Source organism: Zea mays, chromosome 3, assembly GCF_902167145.1.
Source record: "Zea mays cultivar B73 chromosome 3, Zm-B73-REFERENCE-NAM-5.0, whole genome shotgun sequence".
Classification (NCBI taxonomy): domain Eukaryota; kingdom Viridiplantae; phylum Streptophyta; class Magnoliopsida; order Poales; family Poaceae; genus Zea; species Zea mays.
The window spans coordinates 182227016-182234772 of NC_050098.1; the positions used below are offsets into that span (position 1 = coordinate 182227016).

Genomic DNA, 7757 nt, shown 5'->3' on the forward strand with positions numbered 1-7757 from the left:
TCACTGTCGGCCAGGCTGGCGCACCGGACACTGTCCGATGCACCACCGAACACTGTCCGGTGCACCACCGGACAGTCCGGTGTGCCTAGCCAGAGTTGGTGTTGGCTGCGCACAGCTAACTCTTTTCCTCTTCTTTTGTTGGCACTATTTCTAGCACTTAGATGATCATGTTAGTACATAAAACAATTCACTAAGTCTAGAAACATACCTTATGCTTTGATTTGCACTCTTCACATATTTTGCACATAAGAACTCAATTAACGTGTTGGGCATCTAATCACCAAAATACTTATAGAAATGGCCCAAGTGCACATTTCCCTTTCAGCGGGCCCGCTTCTTCTCCGTGTCCTTATTCTTCTGCTCCTCCACGGCTAACCGGCGCGCCATTCGGCCTGTCACGTCCTCTAGGACCAGGGGCAGGGTGGTTCGGTACCCCCGCAGCCCCTGCGAATGAACGAAAAAACAGGTTGAGATGAAGAAGAAAGGGTGAAGGCCGAAGTAAAGTTATACGGTGTAGTCCACCTTCCCCACTGTCCCCTTCACCTACCTGAGGAGCTCGTCGGTGGAGAGGGCAGCCGAGGCCATCCGAGAACTCTCCATGGAGGCCTTGGGCGTCATTTTGTCCAGGCGCAGGCGGCGCTCTGCCAATGGCAGCACCCTCTTGCGGTGGAAGGCGGCGACAACCCTGACTGCGGGGTGCCCCTAGTCGTGGAGCCTCCGCAGAACGTCCAGCAGGGGCTACAGCTGGGCCAGGTGCTCCCGCGGCGCGCCCCATCGCCAATGCTCCCCCTCCGTTGTTACGACTCGTTGGGTATACTCTAGCAACTGGTCGTCGTTGTTGCGGAGATAAAACAGAGGCTCTGCCACCCCTTGTTTGACGAGGTGAGGGTGGCAGAGTTGTAGAGTTGTGCCCAATCCGAGCATAGCTTGGCATGATCAATCCCAACCGCGTTACAGTATGTTGATGAACACATATCCCGAACAACCATAGCCTTATGCGTAGACCGAGAGTAAATCCACCAATCTACGCACAGCCAAAAACGAAAAAGATACAATTTAATATATGCAATTCTTTATTGTTCAGACATACTCCCTCTATTTAAAATTAGAAGATGTTTTGATTTTCTTAAGTATATATCTTTTACTATACACTTGGATATACTGTCTAGATATAATAAAAATAATATATCGAGAGAGAAAATAAAAATAGCTTATAGCTTGTAAAGTAATAAAAATATTATTAAATATAGAATGTAGTCCTTATATCTTCTATAATTATAGCAGCTAATTGGAAGTTCGTTGCGACATTTTAATGGTGTGTTTGAATACACTAGAGCTAATAGTTAGTAGCTAAAAATTATTAGTGGAATTAGCTAGCTAACAAATATCTATCTAACTATTAACTAATTTACCAAAAATAGTTGATAGTTGAACTATTAGCTAGGGTGTTTGGATGTCTCAACTAATTTTAGCCACTAACTATTAGGTATAGTGCATTCAAACACTTCTATAATCTTTATTTCACATCCCCTTTTTCCATTGATCAGCCATACCAATACATTTTGTTCCGGGGACTAAATTATTATCCTACTAAGGCTCTGTTTGTTTCAGATTATAATCTCTCTAGATTTTATAATCTAGCAGGTAAACAAACACCTAAATTATGAGTTTAAAATTATATAATCTAAAGCCCAGATTATGATAATCTCATAATGTCCTCAAGAGTAGCTTATTTGAGATTATTTTTGGCAAAAGACCCACTGCCCATGGTTATGCAAATAGAAATTACAATATATGTCATCCTTCTTTCCTCAACATAAATAAACAAACAAGGATACTGTTGTCTTTGTGAATAATCTACATTTGTATAATCTAGACTACCAAACAGCTACATGTAGATTATAATATGTCTAAATTATAATCTGGATTATATAATTTAGATTATAATCTAGATTATATAATCTATAAGCTGAAATAAACGGACCCTAATTTGACCATAAAGTAGCAACAATTATTATTATTTATACAAAATCAGCACCATACTGATAATCTACTTCAATCATTCTACTACAGAACAGATACATAAAAGAAAGACAAGAGGACCGGTCGCCACATTTCATAAAAGGGCAAGTAAAGCATGAAGACATTATACATACAAATCAAATTATACCGACAGAACAATCCTGCTTACAAGACAAAGTAGAGATTCCGTGCAGCACCATGTTATTTTTTATTAACACCAATTATGAGACAACAGTGTGGCGATCTCTACGCCCTTACACTTTAGTTCGATCATCAACATTCAAATCAGATGTGTCTAAAGCCCCTCTTTTCAACTTAGCAACAAGAACCCACATGCTTGCTAGATCATTCTCAAGAGATAGTTCCTTGTTTGCCTCATCAAACTTTTTCTTGTACTCCTCTTCAAGAAGATCCTCTACCAAAGCAGCCTCCCTCGCCAGATGCTCATATTTCATCTTTTCAATTTTAGCTTCCTACCAAAGTACATCATCAAAGTTGGTTGGCTTAAATATCAACAAGGAAAGCATAAAATACAAGCAGTTTGCATATAGCCATCTAATGAACATGCATACTATTTCTATCAAGTAGAATTACAGGAAGGACATAACAGAAAATTTGGTGAAAGGTCAGTAACCAAACCATGAATATTGTATGTTGAAGAATATGCACTACACAAGGGGCTCAAATACACAAAGTGAAAGAACATTATCAGTAAAAGAACCTTGGACTGAAGTTTAGATTTCAAATCAATAGTCTCCTGATGTGCACAATCAGCTTCCTTCTCAGAGGATATATCCACTTTTGCTGAGAGTTATTGCTCAACGTGAAAAACTTTTTCTTATAAATCGTTGATTTCCACATTCTGCAATTAGCATGATTTTTTAGACAGAACTTTTGTCATATTAAAGAATTTAAATTGGAAATAAAAATAGAGAGAGAGGACCTTCTGTAGTAGTTGCTCTTGGAGGACACGATTATCAGCTGACTTGAACTGTCCAAAAAAACACAAACAATTGTTAAAACACTATTTCAAGATATTTGAGTTTCATGGCACCACTAAATATAAATGATTATTGCAAATGAAATCCTTTATATGTATAACAACAACGGTTGAAATAGTTTACCATCCAAATGTTCTGAACATAGTTTACTAGGCTGAAGCAAAGCTACTAAACGGGTTGTTAGGTCCATGTGAACCTCCTCCAAATATTCCAAAACTCATCACAGAGTCAAGGTAAGCAAACTAATACAATGTCAGGGTCCAAGGGTTGTCAAATGATTGAAACCCAAAAGAGGTAATTTGTTTTTGCATAATTTATACATCAAAAATTATATTACATAGGCCCTTTTGCTCTGCTATGCTCTTTCAGTCCCCAATCTATCGTACTACGCCCCCTTTCACAACAATACAATTCAGCAAAGATAATAGAAATTTCTGCACATAATCTAACTTGTCAGGGAGGTGATTACCGAGGACGTCGCAGTCTCACCAACGAGCACACCATAATCAACGCACAAAACCTGATGCTCGAACGAGAAAAATCCATGTCATCCCTTCCCTAGTAAAATGAATAAGGTTAACAAGATACATTTCAAAGGAATGACGAGTAAGCAAACATTTAGTTGATTGTCATTCTCACTGCATGCTCAGGTAGATAGCTGACGAAAAAAGCTCAGATAATGAGGCTAACCTCATCAGTATGCCCTTGCTCACTGTATGACGTAGATGATTCAACACTGACCACATTGAAGGGGGGAATTGGAGAGGTGTACGACACTCGTCCACTTGTCAGCAATAGCCCAAAGGTGGACGAGGATCTGATAATGGCCTTCGCCCTTCATCTGGCCAATAACTGAGGTCCAAACCACCACAGTATTTCTTACCCGTCACTACATACCAACTTAGTTTATGGATAAAGATAATAAAAAAATAAAAAATTTACTGAGGGACCATGTCTAAACCAAACAAGCTGAAACATTAAATATGTGTTACTAAATTGGTTAATCACTTAATCAAAAGAGTTAACTATGAGAAGGGCAGAGAGCTTCTCGCCATCTTCTTCCATGAAAACATCATGAAAACAAAAACTTCTGTCTTGGCCATAGACGAATCTGTAGCACCTATGGCTATGAACAATCGAACCAAGCACTCCCCATGCATGAAGACAAACTGAACTGAACTACAACTCCACAAGGAAAATGAAATAAAAAAGCACATCTTTCTTATAGAAGCGAGGAACCTCCCTGCGATTCTCGATCCCTAAGAGAAGAGCGCAGACAACCTGAACCAAAGTGAAACACAATCAGAAACTGAAACTGAGAGTGGTTCCTACCAGTTGTCCAGTTCTCATCCAACTCACACACAAGACGAAGAAACACCAGCATACAACAAATAGAGAAAGCGAAGCTGAAGACACTCGCGAATTGAGGAGTTGGTATCAGGAGTAACTTATTAAAAGGTTTCTTAAATGGATCATTTTTTTCTTTAAAAAATACTTGCTCTAAGCCATTTTGTTGCCTTTCCTATTTGTACATGTTAGTGGTAGCAGCATCACACATGGTCTATAAAACCTTGCATTTGTGCTTTTAGTGTGGTCACTGTTTTACACCAACGTAAGATTGTAAGTTAAGTGACAACTCTAAGCTACACAATGCATAGCAGAAACAAATAGAGATGAAGCTTTTTTCTTTCTTATTCTTACATTAGCAACAAAAGTAGGCTCAGGAAGGGTAGGTGACAATTATAGAGAACGAAATGGACTGGAACCCTCAAAGAGAGAAGGTAAATTTTTTCCATTAATACGCCAGATACACCAACGATAAACAAGTTTCGCTAGGAGCCATGGTAGCCGTGAGAATCAATTGAATATTTTGAATGCACACCAATTTCAACATAATGATTAAACTCAAAGATAATCAGTCAATGCAGGGGTCAGGAACTTGGACCCTCCCAATCGATGCAGAGGTCAGGAACTTGGACCCTCTCCTTCCTCACCTGCAAGTTTCTGATGGCAGTGAATCTGAAGCTCCTTGCCGCAGACGCGCCATCGTCTTAGTGAATCTGAAGCACCCATTCATCGTTGGTGGTGGGGCGTGGCGCGCGTTGGGGATGGAGAGGAGCTCCTTGGCAATGCTCGGATGGTGAGAAAAGGTGTGGTGCGTACCCGAGGGCGAAGACGCCAGTACCGAGGTGGAGGGGGTTGTCGAGCATGGTGCTGAGGATGCTGCTCTGCTGGTCGGACATGATCTCGAACCCCGGAGGAGCCCTAAACTCTTGCGGTGGCCCAGACGCAGAGGTGGAGGCGACGACGATGTTCGGTTGGGCCCTAACATCGAGAGATGCGGCCCTAGCGACATGCACGGTGGCGGTGGCGGTGGTACTCAGGGCGACAGCGCGGTGGGGAGGAGGAGCGGCGGTGGTGGTGCAACGTGGTGGGCGAGGCGCCGAGATGGATGCAGCCACAGTCAGGATGCCATGTGGGGCAGCAGTGGTTGGTGGCTACGCTAGGGTTTCTTGCTCCATGGTGGGATGGCCTATGTTGCGTGGGGGCGTAAAAATAGGAGATCTGGGCGCGTGACACACGATGGGCTAGGGGGATGGCGGCGTGTGGCATGCCAGAGGAGGTAGCGGGTATGGCGCTAATGGCGCGTGAGCAGTGAGATTTATGCCCGGGGGAAGTTTCCTTGCCATCGAGGACAGGGGCAGGGGCGGCGCCGAGGTTGAGGAGGATGGGGGCGAGAGAAGAGACGTCAACGGCGGGCATCACACCGGGGAAGGGTTGGGGGCGGGCATCACACACGATGTCTCGTGTGGGCGATGTCTCAAGCGCACACTGACCGGGGCGCGGCGGCGAGATGCGGGGACGGGGCGAGCGCGGATCGGCCACGAGATAAGCAGCAGTGGGGGGTGGGGGAGGGTGGAGCCATGGCGATGGTGGTGTACGTCCTCCTTACCCTCTTAAAGAGTAGTAGAGATATAGATAGATGCGGACCAACGACGTTTGGAAAGAAAAAAATTCCAACGGCGGCTATGATATATGTAATCAAACTGGTTCTTTTATAGTATATAGTTATATGCCCGTGTATTGCTACTGTTTTTATATATATGATATAGGATAAATTTTGTTTTAATAAAACACAAAATATATGTTTTCTATTGATTAGGTGGGTGTGAATATAGAGCCAACGACTAAGGTTCAAACAATCACTTATACATAATTCCGCCTTATTTTTTACATAAACTCTTCTATTATAGTAGTAGAGAAGATATTATAGGAGTGCATGTTCATTCTAAAGAACTATCATTTTTTAAAAAAAAATTGACGCCGAACGACCGTTGAAACTGATGCTTTAAAATAGTAGAAATAGAGATAGAGATATAATAAAACAATATAGATAGATAGATATAGATAAAACGAGTCGGTTAAATTTAGAATAAAAAAGTCAAATAAATTATAAATTGAGATGGAGTCTGTATCAATCACACATAAATAGGTGTTTTACATTTTAGGGTTGTAAAAAACTTCTTTCATATCCCGGTCGCGGCTTCCTCTCCTCGGGGTCGACTGCGAGAGCTTCGCTCCACCCCGCGCCGCGCCCTTGCCTTGCTTCACTCCACGCGGCCGCGCCTACCGCCTGCACTATGTCATGACCTAGGGTATGACAAGTGCCTAGAATCTTGTTGTTTGTCTGAAGATGGATAAATGGGCCATATTATGGCATGTAATAGTTGTGGCCTTGTGCCATTAGTGGTTAAGTCGGTTGTTAGGTCGGTCAATCCCAAGGGAGTAGAATAGCTGACCATACTGGCTATATAAGCATGTAATCTGTGGAAGGGAAAATAGAAAACAAAGTAGAGAAACACCACCACCACATACCTGAGTTCTTGTGAAGTTTATCTGAGTTACCTGACGAATTAGGGTTCCTCTTCCCCATATTTGGTGGGGAAGAACCCTACCTCATGTCCCGGATCCCATCCGGCGACCTAGGGGAGTTACAATTGGTATTAGAGCTCGACGTCCTCGGCATCCTGGTGGTTTGATCTGTCAAGAAGTTTGTTGCAGAAGAACACCACGGCACCTTCAATCAAACCATCTGCACAGTCTCGCCTGGTGTTGGAGGCGCTATCAATGGAGCCCCGACAACAGGAAGATAGATGGGAGAAGATGATGGCAGCGGTGGATAGACTAACAGGGAAAATGGATAAGATGGATGAGGTGCAGCATCAGCTAAAAGGACAGGTCAAATTGTCAGCAGAGGTGGCAAGGCAAGCACTGGAAGAGTGAGCGGCCATGAAGCAGCAGATGGAAGAAACGGAGAAGAAGCTGTCACGCATGAGATTGGAAGCTGCTGCCCATGAGATGGAGCAAGGTGGAGAGGAAATTGAAGAGAGAGAGATACCAGCAGGAGGAGATCGAGAGATAAATTGTCAGAGAGGAGGAGATATAAACAGAAATCATTATGAACGTCCCCTGCATGACCATGAACAGGGACAAAACCATGCTCCTCGGATGTCCCTCCCAAGGTTTAGTGGAGTTGATCCTGGCATCTGGGTGGTAAACTGTGAGGACTATTTCAATGTGTATCGGGTGCCTAAAGCTATGAAAGTAAAGGTTGCATCGATGGACATGGAAGGTAATGCAGCCCGATGGATGCAATATTTCAGGCTAAAGCATGGGCTAGGTACTTGGAGAAGTCTATCTCGAGCTGTGATGCTCAAGTTTGGGGTAGACGAA

General features: G+C 43.1%; 1 pseudogene across 3 annotated transcripts; it reads right to left on the bottom strand.

Annotated features, from left to right (window-relative positions):
• Positions 1–2150: 2150 nt before the first annotated feature.
• On the bottom strand, positions 2151–5923 carry LOC100501284 (kinesin pseudogene; annotated as a pseudogene). Of its 3 annotated transcripts, none has more exons than NR_159507.1 (6): positions 5018–5923; positions 3714–3875; positions 3493–3581; positions 2966–3013; positions 2744–2884; positions 2209–2495 (listed from the first exon to the last, which is right to left on the bottom strand). The product of NR_159507.1 is annotated as a kinesin pseudogene, transcript variant 2 (transcript). The 3 variants fall into 3 exon arrangements; NR_159506.1 differs by having other exon boundaries at positions 2213–2495; positions 3714–4304; positions 5018–5907; NR_159508.1 differs by having other exon boundaries at positions 2151–2495; positions 3714–5923.
• Between the last annotated feature and the right edge of the window lie 1834 nt (positions 5924–7757).